General features: G+C 31.4%; 1 long non-coding RNA gene across 5 annotated transcripts; it reads right to left on the bottom strand.

Moving 5' to 3' along the window:
- Positions 1-1305: 1305 nt before the first annotated feature.
- On the bottom strand, positions 1306-17381 carry LOC143083494 (uncharacterized). Of its 5 annotated transcripts, none has more exons than XR_012980737.1 (3): positions 11206-11297; positions 9961-9995; positions 1306-4603 (listed from the first exon to the last, which is right to left on the bottom strand). It is a non-coding gene; the product is annotated as an uncharacterized LOC143083494 (long non-coding RNA). The 5 variants fall into 5 exon arrangements; XR_012980736.1 differs by having other exon boundaries at positions 11153-11285; XR_012980735.1 differs by lacking the exons at positions 1306-4603; positions 11206-11297 and adding exons at positions 4961-6098; positions 17283-17381.
- Between the last annotated feature and the right edge of the window lie 5270 nt (positions 17382-22651).

The following is a 22651-nucleotide window of genomic DNA, read 5'->3' as shown; positions in this document are numbered from 1 at the left end:
AGCAAATCAGTTTTCCACACTTTTCCTTCATGCTAGAAGACATTTATTTGATATTTGGTATATTGATTTTCCATGACAACTTATAGATCAAGGTCGACTTTTGTCCCTGTTTGAATCGCAATAAGGTTTTTTTTTACAAAACAATTTACCTACGAAATCAATCACACGGAACTGGAGGTACTAAGTATTACAATTGATTAAGTTTTTATTAATATCGAGGTTGAGCGTCCTTCACAACAACAAACAATGTGTATATTTTTGGAATCGGTCAAATTACCAGACAAAAAAATATAAAAATAAGTGACATTCAAATGGAAGATCTGAATAAAGTTTATGAAATTGACAAAAAGAAATGTAAATATAAAAAATAATAGGTAAAAAAACGCGAATGGTTTAATTATATAGTTGATTGCAATGAATGGATTGTATTAGGTATATCATGTGAACAATTTGCAGTGACAGACCTAGATAAGAAATGTATTTTTGCAACGATATATTCAAACTTTAAGTTAGATTCTGTACTTGCTAATGAACAATCAGAACAGCACTAAAAAAACACTAGAATAAAGGAGAGGAAACAAAGAAAGGGAAAATCATGAAAATAAACGTAAACATCTCTCATTTATATTAGTGTTTGTCAAATGAATTTCATTTGTGCAGGACCAGTAGAATTGGAGCCGGACCAGTAGATTTTGAGTCCACTGGTCCGGCTGGCCAGTACACAAAAAAGCTTAATTTCAACCCCTGCATAAAGGCAACAGTAGTATACCGCTGTTCGAAATTCATCAATCGAATGAGAAAAAATAACAAATCCGGGTTACTAACTAAAACTGAGGGAAACGCATCAAATATAGGAGGAGAACTACGACACAACAGAAACACAACATTAAAATGTAACACATAAAGAAACGAACTATAATATAACAATGGCCATTTTTCTGACTTGGTACAGGTTTACCAATTTAAAGAGGCAAAGAATGGCGTTCAGAATATGAACCAGCACACAGGATACAATAAAGTAAAAATGATAAAACTGTTCGACTGAGAACGTCAAAAGATGTCAGCATCAGTACATTTACAACAAAACCTTTAGGACAAAAGATAAAAAGACATGGTAAATCAAGGTAGAGCCTGACGTCTGACTTGATAGTGAATGTGGCTGAATAGTGAAAAAAAAAAAAATTCCTAAAGTAATTCATATATATATATTCTCGCTCGGACACGCACTCCTCTAACTAGTTTATTATAGGAGCATAAACCTAAGGCACGGGTTTTTCAATTAGCGGAAGAAAAATCCTGTCCAAATATCCACTACTGTCCTACCTTTTATTGTGTTTGCACTGTATAATCATGACCTTCATATAATAAAAGATTATTTGATATGGTGGAATCCGACATTGTTATTACCGGAAGTGTTGCCGTGGAGTTCCACGTGCTCTCCATTTTCTAGTGTCTCTCGGAGCTTTTCGTCATCTTTACTTAAAAAGCGCGGGAAATTGTATCATCAATGACAATGATATTACCGGAGAGTAACGAATGTTATGGAATAAGGGATTATCATAGAAACCAAGAAGGCGGTTTTACAATGTAAATAATCTTGAAAAATTTGAAGGTCAGGATTATACAGTGCAAACACAATAAAAGGTAGGACAGTAGTGAATATTTGGACAGGATTTTACTTCCGCTAAATGAAAAACATCATCTTGAGTAAACGCGGCTGATATTTAATTTTTTTTGGACAAAAAACATGGTGCCAATTTTACGTGACGGCGACTATACATAGAAATTCTTTGCTGAGCAGTTCTGGAACAACAGTGTAACAGTTAAAAAAATCATAAACATACATTTATCATTGTGTCTTTGAAGTGAAACACAACATTGCCCCAACACACACAAATAAAATCTCCTCACTAACAAATTCATAGGATATACCTTTTAATAAACTAACACACTCCCTAACGCTACATATATTTCATTGCATTTAACAGTAAATATAACTCAACTTTACAAAACTTAACATATTATAGACTCAAATTAATTTAAAAGCACGATCATGTATATTTTTATGAAATTATTTAAATATGAAAATAAACTAATTGTTGAAATAAATGATTTAAAAACCTCTCCTTCACAATACTAGTAATTAACCTAAACGATAGAAAATATTGTGTTTGCTTTGTTATATATGTAGATAAAACTGTTAGTAATTGGCCACTTTCCGTCCTGTGGCATTTCTGTAAAAAAATAGAGGTTGTCACAATACTAATTTCAAAATTAAACTGACTTAAGATTATAACCATAAAAGCATGTGTCATTGATAAGTTTGGTCCAAAGTACAAGTTGTTATATTACATGAACATTAATTGTATTGAGATTAAGATATTTTGTAAATCTAACACAAATTGAAAAAAAGAGATTGATATGTTTATAACCAATAAGTACCTCTATAATCTTTCTGACAACTATGCAAATTTTGGTCTTTATCACTTATATGACATTAACTAAGACTATACATATGCTTTACCACAAACATATTTTCGTATGTTATTGCGAATATAACATTTCATAATGTATTTAACTTGAGATGTTATAATATGTGAATAGGAAAAAGTTAGAAAATTGTGTAAATAAATATATTCGAGGTCTGATAAAAGAAAAGTGATTCAACCAACTAGATCGGATATATGCCTCCTTGAAGTCTCGAATATCGTTAATCCATCTTTATCAACAATATATAACTCTGGTATTGCAGTCACACGTACGATTTTTTAGTAATCTCGATAAACAGTTGGTGTCTATGTTTAATTTATTTAGGTTTACTAAATTTATCTTTTTATATAAACTAGTTTCATTCAGAGCATGTCAAGATATTCATAATAAATTTAAAACAAGTAATTTTTCAAAACGAACTTTGTCCAATAAAATAATTGTCAGAATATATGAGGTTCAAATGAAACTGGTGTGTTACTACCAAGAACAAAATAGGAAACCTTCTTATAAATTGCATGGCACAGAATTGCATTTCACATGGAAGTTAGACTTTCAATTTCTCTATACCACCTCTATTATGAGTACAGACAGCTTCAATAATGAGTTTCAAACTAATTGAATGCATTCAGGAAACAAACATAAAGATATGAAATATCAAATTAATGCAATCAGATTATAAACAAACTGGGTACTGAAATTTATACAGCTATTTGTCATAGACATCCGGTTTAAAGAAACTGGGAATTTCATTAGGATAAGGACTTTCTTTATCAAACACGAATAATTATAATATATACACAAAATGTATAAGGGGTTCCACAGAACTCCGGGTTTCGACTGCGGTTAGATTAATATAACAAAGAAGTGTGTAAAGTTTTAAGCAATAATCATAAATTGTTTTAGAGATTCTGCACAACATGTAAAAAAAAACCCTCCCCCTTTTTTACAAAATACTCAATAACTCAAAAATAACATTTTGAATCATCATCAAAAATTATACAGATCTTTAGATTAATATATCAAAGACATGTGTAAAGTTTTAAGTAATAATCATAAATCGATTTTGAGATATGGCGCGACATGTAAAAAAAACCCTCCCCCTTTTTTACAAAATACTCAATAACTCAAAAATGAAATTTTGAATCTTCACCAAAAAGTATACAGATATCAAGATTAATATAACTAAAAAGTGTTTAAAGTTTTAAGCCATAATCAAGAATCGTTTTTGAGATACGGTCGACATGTGAAAAAAACACACCCCTGTTTTAGTTACAAAGTGCCGTAACTCAAAAAGTTTAAATCTTATTTTCACCAAAAAGTATACAGATCATTTGACCATCATAAGAAACAACTATATTAAGTTTCATGAAATTTGAATAAGTCGTTCTCAAGTTATGGTGCGACATGTTTACGCCGGACAGACAGACGGACAGACAGACGGACAGACGGACACCGGACATGTGTATACCATAATACGTCCCGTCAAAATTTTGACGGGCGTATAAAAACGACGACAAATGACAGTGTAGTCGCATTTATATCATATTGTCAGTTGATCTAAACACGTTGTCATGTAAGAATCCAACATTATTTTCTGTATACATTTTTTTCAAATTTCAATAAATGTAGGGAACAAATATACCTTCATCATAATAACATCAATTTCATTAAAGTTTACTGTTAAAGACTTAATTAAAGCCATAACTTCTTTTTAGAACCACTGTATAGCTAGTGAAGACCCAGCCGACAATGCCTTCCCAGTGTAATGCAAAACTGACTTAAAAAAGCTAGCAGCGCCTCTTTTAAATCGTGTCCAATACCTTCCAGTACTAAACCTGTATTTGACTTTGTCATTCAGTATATTAACGATAAGATGCTGGCTTCCACTACCTATCTTGAATTTAAACGGTTCTTCATTATTTTCGCCTTCGACGTATATTGATATTCGAGCACTTGTTTCTTCATCTAATGCCACATAGACGTCCGTTCTTAATTCTCGTAACATAGATTTGGCTTCATAGGATAAATAAGGATTCTCTCTGATTATGATGTTCACAAACTCGTGTGCTTCGTCTATTGTTCTGTATTCGGAATAACTACTACTGTTTCCTCCCTATATACATATAAAAAGAGAAATGAAAAGATGATGTCATCATAAAAATCAGTGTACAAAAGTGTTTTTTTTTTTAATTGATCGTGTTTTATTTGTTTGGCTTTTCTAAAATACCCACCGTATAAATATATCATGTATATAACTTGCATGTAACGTATTCTTAAAAGTTTAATACCAAAAAGATATAATGCAGTAACGTTTTGATTGCTTCCCTCATCATGTTTGCTACTACTAGTATTAAGGTTCAACAAATAAGTTTCAAAACTTACAATTAACAGTTATTTAAGACAGAGACATAAGCCTTGTCTTGTTTGTTGTTTTGGACGATAACTGCTTCATATAGAATAAGAAACACACTTATGAGTAAATCTTTACTACTTACAAGACTAAATAGTATCTATACACATTTGTTTAAAAATTTTCACCACCTCTCCACCTTAAAAACTTAGATCACAAGAACACAATAAAACATGTAGTCATAGGACAAAGAAAGTAACAAATTATATATACAAAATAACTGAAGACATAAATGAAGTCTGTTTGGTGAATAAGAAGCTTTTTATTTGAGCCGTTGATGTCTCATCCGCGTATTTTACACATACATATGGATCCTTAAATGAACAACATGACTTTATTGACACCTTCCACACCAAGAATTAAGAAACGCTTAGTTACATTTATTGAAGGTAGCAAAAAAGTAACAATCATAAATTAATCTCATCTTATTAATCTACTATATTGTACCAAAGTTACACAGTTAATCATCTGTATGACATCTTTGATTCTGTTTTATTTTTCCAAATAACGCTGGATTTTACTTTCCGTGACCGAAAACGCCACCTATTCGTGACAATATTCCTACGTCATTAGTAGCTGATTGGTTGTTGGTTTCTTTGAGCTCTTTCACCTTATTATTTACAGTATATTTAATTATTGGATTGCCTTTTATCTCGGTAACTATGAACGTATTTTTCCCGTTTCCACTTTTGATCTTAAATGTGTTATCTTCTGAATCATAAACAGTTATCGTCGCATTTTCCCAAACTCCAGGAACATCATGGGTTTGAATGTAGTCAATGGTAGCTTGGAAGAGTTGTCTCAGGCTAGCTTTTCTGGTATCAACATCAGCTCCTTCGTTCCCTACATACTTGATGAGTAACCTACCGAAAACGCGTTTGTTTATAACTGGTGCAGTTATAAATTCGTCAAAATATTGTTTCCGAACTGACTTTACTATATCAACAATACCGTCTTCTGTGTATAAAATCCAGTTGTGGATTCCGGTTCCGCAAACTATATTGAATGACTTTTTGCCATCAACCAAGCACACTCTTGTATTGTTCCAGTCGGATTCCACATCCTTATCGTAAATGGCATTCGCAATTAATTCCATGTATTGCTTGGTTATAGGCTCTCCAAACAATCTCCGTAATTTAGGCATTATCTTTGTCAGTGTTTCAAGGTCAATTTTTTCCACATTTTCCACGAGTTTATTCTGCAAAAAAGATTTAGCATATAAATATGCTACAATTTTCAAATGCAAAATATGAAAAAGGCTTATCAGACAAGTGAAAAAAAGGTGAAAAGACGAGAAAGGGAGACAAGTCACAATACTCCAATGTATAGTCAAGTGTCTTTTTTAGGTTGAAACTGCTGGGAATCAAAATGCCAAACTCATGATCTCGTGACAATATGCAATTGAGCGAAGTGCAGAGGTCTCACTATGGCCTTTACGTATCTTGTCAATGTGTTGATCTTATGTTAGCATGTTATACTGTCTAAATAAAGGGAACAGTAGTATACCGTTGTTCAAAACTCATAACTCCACGGACAAAAAACTAATTCGGGGTAACAAACTAAAACCGAGGGAAACGCATTAAATATAAGAGGAGAACAACGACATAACACTAAAATGTAACACACACAGAAACGGACCAAGCATCAGACAAAATCCCACGAGAATAACAAATATAACATCAAAACCAAATACATGAATTTGGGATAGACAAGTACCGTGACACGTCTTATCGCAATATGAAATTACACTCAAAAATAGAAAAAACAAACGACGCAACGTTAGAATGTAACACACACAGAAACGAACAATAATATAACAATGGCCGTATTCCTGTTTCCTAAGATTATCATTCATTTTAAGATTGTGTTATGGATTTGATGCACTTGAATTACTTGATATTTAGTTATGTCGAAATATTTAAAAGCTATCATTTGTCATTGTAATGTTAAGTTTAGGTAATAAACTGAGTGTTACTAAAATGTATACTTATTGACAATCTAAGGTACCAGATTATATCATAAATCCCAGTTTACGGTAGGTATCATTTGTTTGAAGACTCAAATGAAAATTCAGCCAAACGAAATTAGACTGTCATTAGATTTTGTTCAGCTATTAACAAAATATATTTGAGTATTGCAGGAGCTAAAGGTTGGTGGGTATACATGTTTCTGGCTACTCTGTGTCTGATATTTCAACATGTTCAAATAAATAGAAACGCAGCACCCAAGAGTGACTAGGGAGGTAGAACATGATAACTTGAAAGCAAAAAAGAATATTAACTGATTGAAAACAAAAGATAAGGTATATGATTATCATTTGAAAGGTTGGTTTAAATTTTTCTTTTATGAATTTTTAATAAAAAAAAAGTGTAACCTTTAACATGTTTAATGTATATTAATTTGATATATTCATATTGTTATAGACCGTACTGGATCATATTTCGAAACACACTACGTTTTTGTTGTTTATAAAGACATGTTTTGACCATAAAGAAAAAAGGAAAGGGCAATTGTTGTGTACCATCTCCCAAAATTACGCCACTTCATTTATGTACCTATTTAGAAATTACTTGTAATATCATCGATTATAATTTATCTATACGTATACCATTTCTTGAGAAAAAAAAATCAATATTTAAAGATCAGCATTTACTATAAATAACAGCATTACGTAAATTTACTGGAGATATTATGTGGAATTACTAGAAACATCACTTAGAAGTATTACAAACTACAATGGATTTACTTAAAATATTACTTTCTCTAACTTAACCTTTTTCATAATCTCTTGAAACATTACTTGGAGTTACTCGAAACACTATTTGGAATAACTAAAATCATTACTTGGATTTACTCAAACATTACTTATAATTATATAAAATATTAGTTAGAATTACTCAATATTTCTTAGAATAGCTTAATAAATACATTATTTTGAATTACTAAAAAACATATTTGGAAAAACGCAAAATTACTAAAATCATTACCTGAAATTACTTAAACATGTTAAATTGATTACTATAATGTGCTGTAATTGATAACCTAGCATTTTCATAAATTTCTCAGTAATGAATTACTAATGTTTACTAGTCATTACTAACACTAACTACCTATGATCAATAATTTTGACAGTTCAACTACTTGATTTGAGTATCTAAATTACTTGTTTTTGATGATTTTGGGTTATTAATTTTTTAGGTTGACTCTATCTTTTATTTTTTTTGGAACCATAAATGTGTTTGCCAATTTACGTTTTAGAGGAAATGGTCTATTACATGGTTTTTAATTTGACCATTTTTTTAAGCTAAGAATTGTTTGACCATGGATTGTCATTAACCTCAAACTAAAATATCAAAGTTTGTTAGTTTATGACTTCAATTTTATAATTGTGTTATTATGATATTATAATGTTGGTGGGAACACTTCTGATATCTTAAAAGACCATGAAATTATAATTTTTCTTGTTTGTGCCAAATTTTATTACTAATCTTATCACCCTGCTCTATTAAGGATGTACTTAGTGAAGGTGAGGTTTTGGAATTTGTGTCAGATGTTCGTACGTCTTGGTGTTTTTCCATACGATACATGGTAAGACATTTTGCCCCATAACACCTACCCATCTTTTAATATAAGACTAAATTGCTCATAAAACGTCATTTGTCAAAATTTAGGCAGATTCTTGATTTTCTCTTTTTTAATTTGAAACCCAAAATATAACAATGCAAATAACAGGTAAAAGTCTGAGTCAACCTTTTCTCGCCATATTTTATAAATCAAATATCTCGAAAAGGAGCGCCATGACCTATACATATTTTTAGCCTATTCTGATCCTTAACTAGCACCCTTCAAGCTAATAGTATCAACTTTAAATTCTTGATTTATCTAATTTTACTTAAGATCACCTAAATACATCCTTAAGCGATGATAGTCATATTGGTTTGCCATTTATAGAGTAGGAATATTATTGGTCAAAGTAGGATTCAACTGGCCTAATGATTTCATAGTTGAAACCTAGAAATATTTTTTACAGAGAATGATATTCGCAAAACAAAATGTGCGGCTGATCATTCTAACATTCTCACACTAGCTTATCGATGACAACAAAGGTCACATAGGCGTCTTACTAGGAGTGTTAACATTGATTCTGTCCTATGTGTGTTTGTTTTTGTTAGTTTTATTTTCTGATTCGAAAACTAGACAGAACGAGTTTCTTTTATTTCTATCAAATCAAATAATTCTAGTTTTATCTAATCATATTTATTTTTTTATACATTACTTCAGCTTACCTATGTCAAGATGTATACAACGAGATGCAACCGAACCACAGAAATAACTACACATCTCATGTGTACATTGGAGCGACTGCAACACGTATCTTCTTTCATTGATAGGTAATATCGAGATTGATGATTTTATTTTCAAATTCGAGTATATAGACCGTTGATTAGACATTTAAAGATTTCTCTCTAGACGGTTATATCTTGAAAACTAAATGTTCAACTATCATGCTGCTTGGTGTGAGGATTTAAAGATAGACAATTAAATTTAACGGAAAATCTTAAATTGTTGATTTGCAAGTGCACAAAGACAATCATAAAAGACACATAATGTGAGGACCAATTACATCTATGTAGGTTAATGATACATTTATTATCCCAATTTAAAACTGTATCATTATGATCCATTTGCATAAAGAAAAAAATATACCTTAATATTAATTGAACTACGTTATTTGTTATTTTTTTTGGCAAAAATCTATCATATTGTTATTATATTACAGGTATTAGTTGAACTTTTTCACAATTTATGAAAAATTAATTATTAAATAAAAGGAACAGTTTTTTTTTAAATTTTTTTACAATATATCATCATTAGATTTCAACCATAATGTTTTTGTTGAAATATGCATCTGGGTCCGTACAAATGGTACTATACGATTTTATGCTATATATCAAAACGCAAATTTTTACTGAACAAGTATCTCTTTATCGATCTCAATTTTAAAATTATAGCACTACGTATTTCAGAATCTGTTTGATTTCAAAATTATCATTGCTTACCATTTTGATGATTGTTTGCTGATGAAAAGCAGAATCTGAAAAAAAAGAAATAATGAAATAGATATCTTCGTGTAAGCATATGACCAATAATTTTCATTCCTATGTTATTCTGCTACATGACCTACATTTTCTTCTAAGGAAAACCGTCTCGTTTATTAACTTTTTTTAATAACCAAAGTTTACATTTTTATTAAAAATGAACGCATACTGATGTCGGATACTCTGAAGCTGAACTAACTAGAGTCAAATTACAGTGCCAGCGATAGTGTATTATGAGGAATTATTTTCAGAATTTAAGATTCTCCTGGTGACCCATATCATCTTTTCGACATTCCCCATTTCCTTTCTCAATTTTAGACTGTTCAAAATGAAGCCATTCTGAATGACCATTGGGTAAAGTATTTCACATGTTTCATGTTGATATTTGGATTTGAGAAATGACTACCGGTCATATCTGATCACCACTTGATGATTGATAAATGGAAAATAACATCTGTACTGACAGAAAAACGTGTTTGGAATGTAACAGTGGCTACATACATGTAATTAGAAAAAAAAATATGGTTGTACAACATTGAGACAAAGAAAAAAGACTTACACAAACCATATAAACATATAAGTCAACATCAAATCTGTATAATACATAGACATGCAATTGACGTATTTTTTCAAGCTTTAAATCCTGAGATGGAATTTATGGCAAAAATATTAAAAACACATTCTTAATATCCATTTGTATGTATTATTGACATTAAGAGCATACGATAAAGCTACAAGACAGGGAAGGTAGTCAAGAACGTAAAATGTTACATTTCGCAACGTCAAACTGTGACATATTGGGAAAAGGGTCAATTCACAACTGAATTTATCATTCAGACTGATTCATCGACCCCTATTTTGATAAATACATTTCGCTTGATTATGTATGAAAGAACTGTTACACGAATTCAAAGCACACCTATGTAGTGAAGATATTCGAATAATTTTACAAAAACCTGCTCGCATGTATCTTTTGAAACAAAAATGATATATGTTAAAAGTATTTCAAAAGGATAGAACTGTTCGAGAAACCGAAATTTCCAGTAAATTTCAAAAATTTCGAAACAATTTATCTCTAATAGTAATGCATGAAGGTATATTATTAGTTACATGGTGTTTTAGTGACCTTATACAATATATGGAATTTACTGACCTCTTATGTGTCGTATTAGGTCTCTAGCACACCGTGTAACGAATTTATCTTACCGACTATCTTCACATGTGGTATTTTGACTAGCGGCCTATCAAAGTGATCAATTCTTCAAAACTTAGTATTAAGATCCTACTTCTATTTGTCTATAGAGAAAACAAAAAAGAATGTTTTATAATTTATTTCAAACGTTCATAACATGATTGTATCAATTTCTTCGTCTGTTGAATCCTTTCAGATTTCTTTATATGTTTTGAAAGGGATGCAACTCCGTTATTCCATCAATAACAACTTGTCAGCTTTAATTGTGTTTTATGAACTTATTTCAACCTTTCATCATCAATTCTTTCGTCTGCTGAATCCTGTCAGATTTTTCCTCAACATCGTATTGTTTTATAAAGGGTTGTGGCATGGTAACTAACCATGTATGGTAACTAACCCTATATTTTTTAGGACACCCTATATCAAATATACAGGGTCACCACGTGCAGTCCTTTTACCAATGATATCTTTAAAAGAGGGACGAAAGATACCAGAGGGACAGTCAAACTCATAAATCGAAAATAAACTGACAACGCCTAAAATGAAAGAAGACAAACAGTCAAACAATAGAAAACTAAAGAATAAGCAACACGAACCCAACCAAAAACTAGGGGTGATCGCAGGTGCTCTGGAAGGGTAAGCAGATCCTGCTCCACATGTGACACCCGTCGTGTTGCTTATGTTATAACAAATCCGGTAAATAGTCTAATTCGGTAGGTCACATTCATGAAAGGGAAGGGGATTATAGTTACGGCGTTAGGAACATATCCGATATCATTTGTGAAACGGTTATTCCATAACGGTCAACCAACCAGACTTGGGGTAATTGTAATTGTAATCGTTAATCAGCTGTAATTGATTACAATTTTTCAAGTAATCATTGTAATCATTAATCAGCCAAAAATCTGATTACATGTAATTTAATTTAATAAAAGAGGGACGAAAGATACCAAAGGGACAGTCAAACTCATAAATCTAAAACAAACTGACAACGCCATGGCTAAAAATGAAAAAGACAAACAGAAAAACAATAGTACACATGACACAACATAGAAAACTAAAGAATAAACAACACGAACCCCACCAAAAACTAGGGGTGATCTCAGGTGCTCCGGAAGGGTAAGCAGATCCTGCTCCACATGCGGCACCCGTCGTGTTGCTTATGTGATTACAAATCCGGTAAATAGTCTAATTCGGTAGGTCAAATTCATGAAAGGGAAGGGGATTGTAGTTACGACGTGAGGAACATATCCGATATCATTTGTGAAATGGTTATTCCATAACGGTCAACCAACTCGTGATGGCGTCCGTAAAATTTACGAAGGGATGATTTCAACTTCACCATTTGGAACTCTTGATTTAATAGCTTCCTTGTGAGCAGTAATCCTCTATCAAGAAAATCATGATAGGAAATGCAAGCACGGGAATATCGTATCAATTGAGAGATATATACCCCGTATGCAGGTGCTGCTGGAATGTTGCTACTTAGAAATGGAAAGTTCACAATTGGAAAGCTGAAATCATCTCTTTTGTCGTAAAGTTTTGTCTTCAACCGACCCTCATTGTCAATTTCTAGATGTAAGTCAAGATATGAAGCTGACTTAACTGTATCTGTAGTATCCTTTATCTCCAATTCGATGGGATAGATGCGTTCCACATAGTCACCAAATTTTGAATTGTTTAGTGAAAGAACGTCATCTATATAGCGGAAAGTAGAGTTAAAGGATATTGCTAACTTCTTATCTTTCTTCCTAAGAAGTTCCTGCATGAAGTCAGCCTCATAATAATAAAGAAACAAGTCAGCAAGTAGAGGGGCACAGTTTACTTTTAAAAATACCCTGTAATCCTGATTACTTTTTGATTACATTCTGATTACAATGGAAAAAAAATCTTAAACTGTGTTTATGGTCAATAAATGAACAATTTTGTTATTCTTATTTAATGAATACTTACATGTTAAGATAGTTTGATTTACTTTATAAAGCATGTTAATTGATTTGTATACTTTAGTAAAAAATAAACTGTAACAGTATTGAAAAGTCATCATTTACAGCCTAAGAAGAGATATATATTACAATTAGTAAAATATATTGTACTAGCCTTAATAAAAGATATTGTACGTATATTCACAATTTAAAGATGTACATATATTATATATTTGATAATAACTGTTATATTCAAGTAATATTATACTTTTCTTTAATCCTGAATTATGATCTTTTGTTAATATTGTGATTTTTGTCAACTTTGAATTGACAGGTAGGAAACCAATTAAGGTTTGTTTTTATTGCAATTTCCAATTGAGTATAGCTGTAGGACAATGTATATGATAAAAGATTAAGCAGACATGTGAAAATTTATCTAATTAGCACAAACTAAATTAAAAGTTGGACAAATATCTTGTTCAAGATATTAAACAAATTTTTGTATTTTCTTAAATTGGACATGTAAAATGTAATGATTTATAGGACTTGTATTTTGTTTACAATTTGGTTAAACAATTCTATTAAAATTTTACATAGTTTTTAACTGGTAACTTTATTTCATCCATATTTTAACTTCCATAAACTGCACCTTGAAATACATATAAAGTCTCAAAGAGGTCAGAAGACAAACAGCAAACTCTTTATAATGCCATTTTCAATTGAAGTGAAAATAATTCAGAGATCAATGCTGATAAAGTGTAATGGGACATAACCAGTGACACAATGTTCATGTATGTATGTTGTGAACCTTTGTGGTTTATTAAATAGATGAAGTTTGAAGTTATCATTTTCTAATATATAAAACAAAATCCTTTCTAAAAAGTGATTTAGTTGTATCAAATGTTAATTCATTCATATCATTCAAAATGTGTTTTTTTTTTAATTCATTGTAATCAGATGTAATCATGATTACTTTGCTAATGTAATCATTAATTTAATCAGACACTTTCAGAAATGATGTAATCATTAATTTAATTTAATCGTACAAATGACAAAGTAATTGTAATTTAATCAATTACATTGAGAGTAATCGGACCCATCTCTGCAACCAACTCGTGATGGCGTCTGTAAAATTTACGAAGGGATGATTTCAGCTTCACCATTTTGGAACTCTTGGTTTAATGGTTTCCTTGTGAGCAGCAACCCTCTATCAAGAAAATCATGATAGGAAATGAAAGCACGGGAATATAGTATCTATTGGGAGATATATATATATCTCATATGCAGGTGCTGCTGGAATGTTGCTACTTAGAAATGGAAAGTTCACAACTGGAATGCTGAAATCCTCTCTTTTGTCGTAAAGTTTAGTTTTCAACCGACCCTCATTGTCAATGTCTAGATGTAAGTCAAGATATGAGGCCGACTTAACTGTTTATGTTATATCCTTTATCTCTAGTTCGATAGAATAAATAGGAGGTAAGATAAATGTTATTACATATTTGAATTGAAAAGGTGAACAAAAGTGGACTACAGAGACAAGATGGGCTGCTTTAGAAATAGCTCTTTTTCTTCATACTTAAATACGCAAATAATACTGCATTCCTTTGGTGCTTCAAGCGCGTATTATTTGGCTTGAACACCCCTCGCTCGCAAAAGATATCAGTAAAGGATTGTTACTTACATGATTACACGTTTTTTAAAGTTGATCTATAAGTTTTGATCGCTCCCGTACAAAATAAAAATAATGTAAAAATGACATGAAGGCCGAAACTTAGTTTTAACTCTCTGAAATTTAAAAGAATTGATGAGAATTTTCGTGGGGCTTACAGAAAAAGATGAAATGGGATTTAAATTTTGTTTCGTTAACATAGGTATATGTATATATTTTGCATTAGATTTTTAAGTAGGAAAAGTTTTTATAAGTTTACCATTTTTATTGTAACTTATTTTAACACGCAACCGAAGTAAATCAGATACAAACTGAAAAAAATGATAATTGACTAAAATCTCAAATTATGTCACAAAAAACTTTTTATTTACCTTTTTTACCAATGCATCGTTATAATTTACATTTCTTACCAATGCATCGTTATAATTTACATTTCAAACGAGCTTTGTTCTGAATTATTTAAACATTGATTAGCGATGGTAGCATATATATCAATTTTCAATAAAAATGCAAAAAGCTCATTAATAAAGGAGTATGTTAGTCGCCTTAATACGTATATATAATTTAAATAACGTATTTTCATTTGTAAAGTTTGTTGTTATGTGAAAAGGCTATACCTTCCATTTAAAACTAGTTTTAAAAAAGGCTGAAGATTCAAAAGAAAAAGGTACATTCAAAACCCAATGGTCGAAAAATAAACTAGCTTCGCCATGATAAATACGTTAATCGATAAAAAGACAAACAAGGCAACTAAGCACTACTTTGTATATGAAAGAAAATACACGAGAAACATGAACACCATCAGGTTGACCACAGGTGCTCCGGTACTTACTTAAAGAAGCAAAGGAATGTCGTCTGTTTGTTTTAAAAAAACGTCCATCTAACGAAATAAATAAAAACAGACCAGCATCATGATAATGCCAGTATCAAAAATGTTTTGGTATCTTTAGAGCGTATGGTTATAATTCGTAAAATAACGTATTTGAAGTTACGTTGGTATAGTTTATTTTTAGATTGGGAATACTTTCAAAATGCTAGACAGGTCAAACATTTTGTTCACACTTTTGCAGGAGGAAAAAGATTAACTAGTACATTCAATTTCTGTAATAAATTTGATGAATTTTATAATATGCACACCTGCTTCACACTGTCCCTAGAATCGGTAGTTTCGCATATTTATTAGAGACCGGCTTTTATTACTGATACAAACTATTTCAATCGTATTTTTAAAACAATTAGCAGACCCAGCAATGTAACCTAGCTTTTTATGGCATTATACGCATTCTACAATTATATCATTTTACATTGTTTACAATGGAAGTATTTCAATACTTTTTTTCCAGGTGTATAGTACATAAACGAAAGATCCAGTTTGTCATATTTTTTTTCAAAGGAAAAGTAAAACTGATTTATTCTTGGTAATTCTCGTAGGAGTATAGGTTGCGTTACCAAGTAAATTGTCTATACCCTATTATCAAGTATTTTGTGTAATGTCGTTTACATACACAACTGATGTTAAACGGGAGCATTTTCTGCTTATACAACAACACCAACATTAATTTTCGTAGACCAATTCAATTTTCGTAAAAGAATTTGTATCAATGATATATCAACCTTAACCATCTGAAAGGAGTGTCCACATTGTTTAAGAAAAAATTGATGCAAGCTACACTTTATTGTAGTTTCAACATGGGTAGGCATTAAATTCGTGATTATTTTTGCCCGAGCGATAGTGAGGTCTAAAATAATACAAATATAATGCCTACCCAAGTTAAAACTATAATAAAGTATAGCTTGCATCAATTATTTCGATTCTGAATAGGACAATTAAGGTAATTTCTATGTCCGATACGTATAAGTGTAAAAGCGTTTGTGTAGATTCTTCCATGAACCTCCCTTTTTTGTGTGTAAAGAAGCAAACGGCTGGCACTGTGATTTTTCAGAGGAAGGAGTTTGAACAGCCAGCATGAACGGTTGTCGTATCTAGATTAACTATGTCAATTTTGGAATATAACACAGTCATAATAAATGAATTAGTAACATCAAGTGCACCATTTAAGAGTTTGAAAGTGTTCTAAAGTTAAGGAAATATATTAAGTGCATGATAATTTGATAAAATTCATTATTCTGAAGTAGTCCAGATACTCATGTGCAAACACATTTTATTGGATTTAGAGCATGGGATGTTCAAAAAGCAAAAAAAGCACGTCATATTAGAATTGTTATTTAAGCACGGTGCCTGACATAATCCTATGAATCAATTAGCAATTTAAGCCTGAAATCCCAAATGTTGAATTTAGACTCCATTGTGAAATGTTGTAAACGCCGCGATATGATTGCTGATTCTGTAATGTAATAACTTGCATAATATGATACTTTTAATATATAACCTTCTTTCTGTAAAAATTTATATCATAAAATCATATTTATATGGAAGGTATACATTTCTTATGAAACCAATATTCAACTATCTGAAAAGAGATGTATAAGGCCTTACCTTCTAATCAGCTACTGGCTCCAATAAAAATAAGTTGTTCTTATATATTACGTATTTGTGTGAAGTCAAAACAATATCGTGCGTCACTCCTTTAAAATAGTTGTTTTGCAATTTACCTTTAATTGAAAAACAATTATACAACGTGACTCACGATAGTCATTTCGAAATCAAGTTTAAATTCTGATGAAATAACTCATTTGAATTTGAAAATTTCCGATGAGATTTATCGATATATATCAATTGGCCTTAAAAGTACGTTTGGTAGCTTGACATGAACGTTTGTAACATTTTTACGTACAATTTAAAATGGGTCTTAAAAAAGGCGAAAAAAGTGTTGACAATAGGACTTCTTTAAATATTGTCCAAGTTTAATTTACATCATTTATATATCGATGCCTCTGTATTTTCCTTTCGCATAATGATTCCTTTACTATACGCTTATTCGTATACTTTAGATTTCAACCTCAAACAGTTTATAATGTCTGTCGACACTATATCATTATAAGACGTTTTGTTTCAAAGAAACCAAGAGAACTCGACCAGTGATTACAACGAGTACATGATCTAAAAGGTTTATAAAAACCCAATATTCAAAAAACTTATCTTTATCTGAAGAATTTGAAAGGTCGGAGCTTCTAACATAATGATTGTGTTAGTTTAAACATATTTATTTATAGTGGATTGGGAAACAAGTTTTGCAACTTATACTAATTCCTTTCCACTTTGCGGGTGCGAGTGCTGCCTTGTAGCAGCATTAGCCTGCTCCTTTTCGAAATCTACAAGGGTGTCTTTTACGTGCAAGAGATATGGCTCTCTCTCAACACGGGTCAGCCATTTATCTTATAAGGGAAGTTTATTTGATATCAAACTAATCCTTAAACGATTTTTCTTTTTTAAAGGAAAGCTGAAATTATGTGTCATCATAAAACATATCAGTTGCGGGTTAAGGTATACTCAAAATTGTAGTATATTCCATGAAATTACGAAACGTTATATTTTTTGACTTGTTTTCATACGTGATGTGTACTTGCTGTAAAACATTTTAACAAAATATAGAAATGACATTACTATTGACAAATTCAAAACATCTTCCAAATGTATTCAATTTTATGACCATGATAAAGTCAATATCAAATTATGCCACAGAAGACTTTTAATTTATCTTTTTTTACCAATGCATCGTTTAAATTTACATTTCAAACGAGCTTTGTTTTGAGGTATTCAAACATTGATTAGCAATGGTATCATATGTATATCAATTTTCGATCAAAATGCAAAAATCTCATATAACGTACAAATTCCATCGCCTTTAAGTTTTATCATAAATAAAAGAGTATTGTTAGTCTCCTTAATGTGAATATCATGTATATATTATTTAGATAAAGTATTTACATTTGTAAATTGACCGTACATATCTTCTTTCAAAAACATAGGGATAATGTAGGATAAATCATTGATTGAATTAAAGGTATATCTTGAAACCGTCAAATGGTGAAGTTGAAATCATTCCTTCGTAATTCTTATGGACGCCATCACGAGTTGGTTGACTGTTACATGTATGGAATAACCGTTTTACAGATGATATCGGATATGTTCCTTATGTCGTTACTACAATACCCTTCCCTTTCCACAAATGTGACCTACCGAATTTGACTATTTACTGGATTTGTAATAACATGAGCAACACGACTGGTGCCACATGTCGAGCATGATATGCATACCCTTCCGGAGCACCTGATATCCACCCCAGTTTTTGATGGAGTTCGTGTTGCTCAGTCTTGAGTTTTCGATGGTGTGTCTTCTGTACTATTATTTGTCTGTTTGTCTTTTTATTTTTAGACATGGCGTTGTCAGTTGATTTTTCCATCTATGCGTTTGACTGTTCTTCTGATATATTTCGTCCCTCTCTTATGACTTCGTTTTTATATACTTTAATAAATCTTTTTCACAATGATTGTGTTTTCGATTGAATGTTGAGGTAAACTCAGTTTTCCGAATCGTGCAGATCCTGCATTCATTTTTCTTTGTATGATAACATCGATTTGTGCATAATCTAAGCCGAGTTGTTGTCCCTTCCATTTACGTATCAAGTTAATATTTAGCTTTAAGTTATAAATGAGAGTAAACAGTAAGGCTCCGTTCATTATTTCATAAATGCTTACGAAATCTCGAATAGACCAGGAGTGCGGAAATATATCACATGCATCATGTAAGCACATATTAAACCAGTTTTTATGTGAATATGCTATACATTCCATTTAAACTAGTATAAAAGGAAATTGGAAGATTTATGAGGTACATTCAAAATCCAATGGTCGAAAATAAACTAGCTCCGCCATGACAAATACGTTAATCGATGAAAAGACAAACAAGGCAACTAAGCATTATATAAAAGCAAAAACACGAGCAACACAAACCCCACCAGATTAATCACAGGTGCTCCAGTACTTACTTAAAGAAGCAAAGGAATGTCAATTGTTTGTTAAAAAACTTCCATCTAACGAAATGATTAAAAACACACCAGCATCTTGATAATGTCAGTATCAAATATTTTTGGTATCTTTTAGGGCGTATGGTTACAATTCGTAAAATAATGTATTTGAAGTTACGTTGGTCTAGTTTATTCAGTATTTTCTTGATTTGAACGTGGGAATACTTTTAAAATAGTAGACAAGTCAAACATTTTGTTCACACTTTAACAGGAGGACAAAGATTAACAAGTACATTAAATTTCTCTGATAAATTTTATGAATTTTTCAGAATGCACACCTGCTTCACACTGTCCCTAGAATCGGTAGTTTTGCATTTTATTGGAGACCGGCTTTTACTACTGATACAAACTATTTAAATAGTATTTGTGAAGCAATTAGCAAACCCAGTTACATAACCTTGTCATTAATTACATTAATAGTATTTCAATCTAGTACATTGAAGAAAATTTAACATATTTTTTTTCAAAAATAGAACTGATTTTTTTCTTGGTATTTCTCGTAGGAGTATATGTTGCGTTTCCAAGTAAATTGTCTATACCTCATTATCAAGCTTTATGTGTCAGGTCGTTTACACAAACAATTGATGTTATTGGGGCCTTTGTTGGCGTTTACAACAACATACTTGTCATTGAAGTATGACATGCGTCTACAACATCTCGGTCTCTTTAAAGACAGAAGTATCATTAGTTTACGTAGACCCATTCAGTTTTCGTGATCAAATTTGTACCAACGACATTTACACCTTAACCAATCTGGAAGGAGTATCCAAATATATTCTTTTTCATCTGAACACAGATCCTGACATAATCCTCTCAATATATAAGTAATTTAAGGCTGCTGTTTAATTTTTAATTGGTGAAATGTTGTTAACGCCACTATATGATTACTGCTCTGGAGTGTGATAACTTGCAAAACAGGGTATATAATACTTCTGTAGAAACATATCTCATACAGTCATATTAATATGGAAGAAAGATCAAATATACATGTCTTATGAAACCAATATTCAACTATATGAAAAGAGATGTATAAGGCCTTACCTTCTAATCAGCTACTGGCTCCAATAATAATACGTTGTGCTTATATATTACGTATTTGTGTGGAGTCAAAACAATATAATGTGTCACTACTTTAAAAGAATTGTTTTGCAATTTACCTTTAATTAAAAAGTCAATTATACAACGTGACTCACTGTAGTCATTTCAAAATCAAGTTTTAATTCTGATGAAATAACGCATTTGAAATTGGAAATTTTCAATAAGATTTATCGATAAATATCAGTTGGCCGTGAAAGTAAGTTTGGTAGCATGACATGAACGTTCGTAACATTTTTGAGTAAAATGTTAAAAGAGTATTGAAAAAGGTGAAAAAAGTGTTGACCATAGATATTTCTTCAGAAAACCTCTTTAAACAATTTACATCATTCATATGTCAGATCAATTCGCTATCATTGGCTTAACAAGCAACCTGCCAAGTCGATATGAGTATACATATGTACAGTCAATGATACAGTTACAAAAAAAAAAGATGTAGATATCATTATATTGACATAAAATTGAAGATATCTCAAGAAAATAGGGAGTACTCAAGAATCAGGTTAATGCAAGAAGTTTAGTTTTGATCCACGTAGAGTCCCTGGCGAGGTTCATTTTTTATTAAGTACAGCTTCATTGGTATGTGATTGGACCAAACAAGTATTATAAAACTTTAGCCTCACTTACTCGATCAAAAGGAGTTACAGAATGATCCTGAAAGAAAATACAAAATAAAAAAAAAGAAAATAGAAAACCTGCTAAATTGTAAAATATTGAGAGAAAAAATGAAATAAATCTTTGACTTTCATTCGTCCAGAACATATTTTCTGGATTCAACTTGGTTTGTGTTTCGGTATTGACGTGAAACGTGAAAAAGTATAACAAAAATAACAACTCCAAGGTAATTTCAAAAAGGAGATGTCCATAAAAAAACTGCTAAAATCAAATGTTATAATTTACATGATTTATGATGTACCTTTCTGAAACGCGCCGGTGATGAAATTTGGACATTTCAAGACAAAGAGTGCACACGCTGTCTCGTCTTCGTTATTTAGCATTGATTGTATGTTGATAGTATCAAATCTAAAGCTTACTACAAGTATCACATAAACTTACCATGATCCAAGAAAATGAGTCAAGGTCAGATAAACCAAACAGGAAATACATGTTTACCTAACAATCAATTTATATACCAAATATAGTTGATCTATAGCTTATGGTTTCTGAGTTCAACTGTCTCCCAAAAGAGCAATTATTAAAAATCAAAAACATAACCACATGCAAACCTTCAATTTTTGTACAGACAGCAAAGTGAAAACTTCTTAGGTTTCAAACTGTAGAAGGTGTTATGCGGAATACCTATGTACCCATAATGGGACTGACGTAGGACGGACAGAAGTAAAACAATATGACCCCTACTTTTAGTTTCGGTGGCACAGTGGCGGATCCAGAACTTTTCTTAAGGGGGGGGGGGGGGCACTGACTGACATAAGAGGGGGCCCGCTCTAGTCATGCTTCAATGATTCCCTATATAATCAACCAAATTTTTCCCACAAAAGGGGGGGGGGGCGCCTTAAATCCGTCTATGATGTAAAAACTGTTCTGATAATAAAGGTGACATTTGGATAGTGGTTCGTTTGAGATGTATCATTAATACTACAGCAGGACAACAAGATAGTGACTGGAAATACAAGTTTACGATTTAATTACAAGACTAGTGTTTTTAAGAAACAAAAACCCAATCCACCTCAGACTCAGTTAGCTTGATATGGACTTACATTATTGTTTTACTAACTTGTTATAATACCTCGTCGTTCTTTTCGAGTACTTGGTATGTCTTGAA

Source organism: Mytilus galloprovincialis, chromosome 7 (genome assembly GCF_965363235.1).
Source record: "Mytilus galloprovincialis chromosome 7, xbMytGall1.hap1.1, whole genome shotgun sequence".
NCBI lineage: Eukaryota > Metazoa > Mollusca > Bivalvia > Mytilida > Mytilidae > Mytilus > Mytilus galloprovincialis.
Note: the sequence above shows the minus strand (reverse complement) of the source record. Positions and strands in the feature narration are given on the sequence as shown.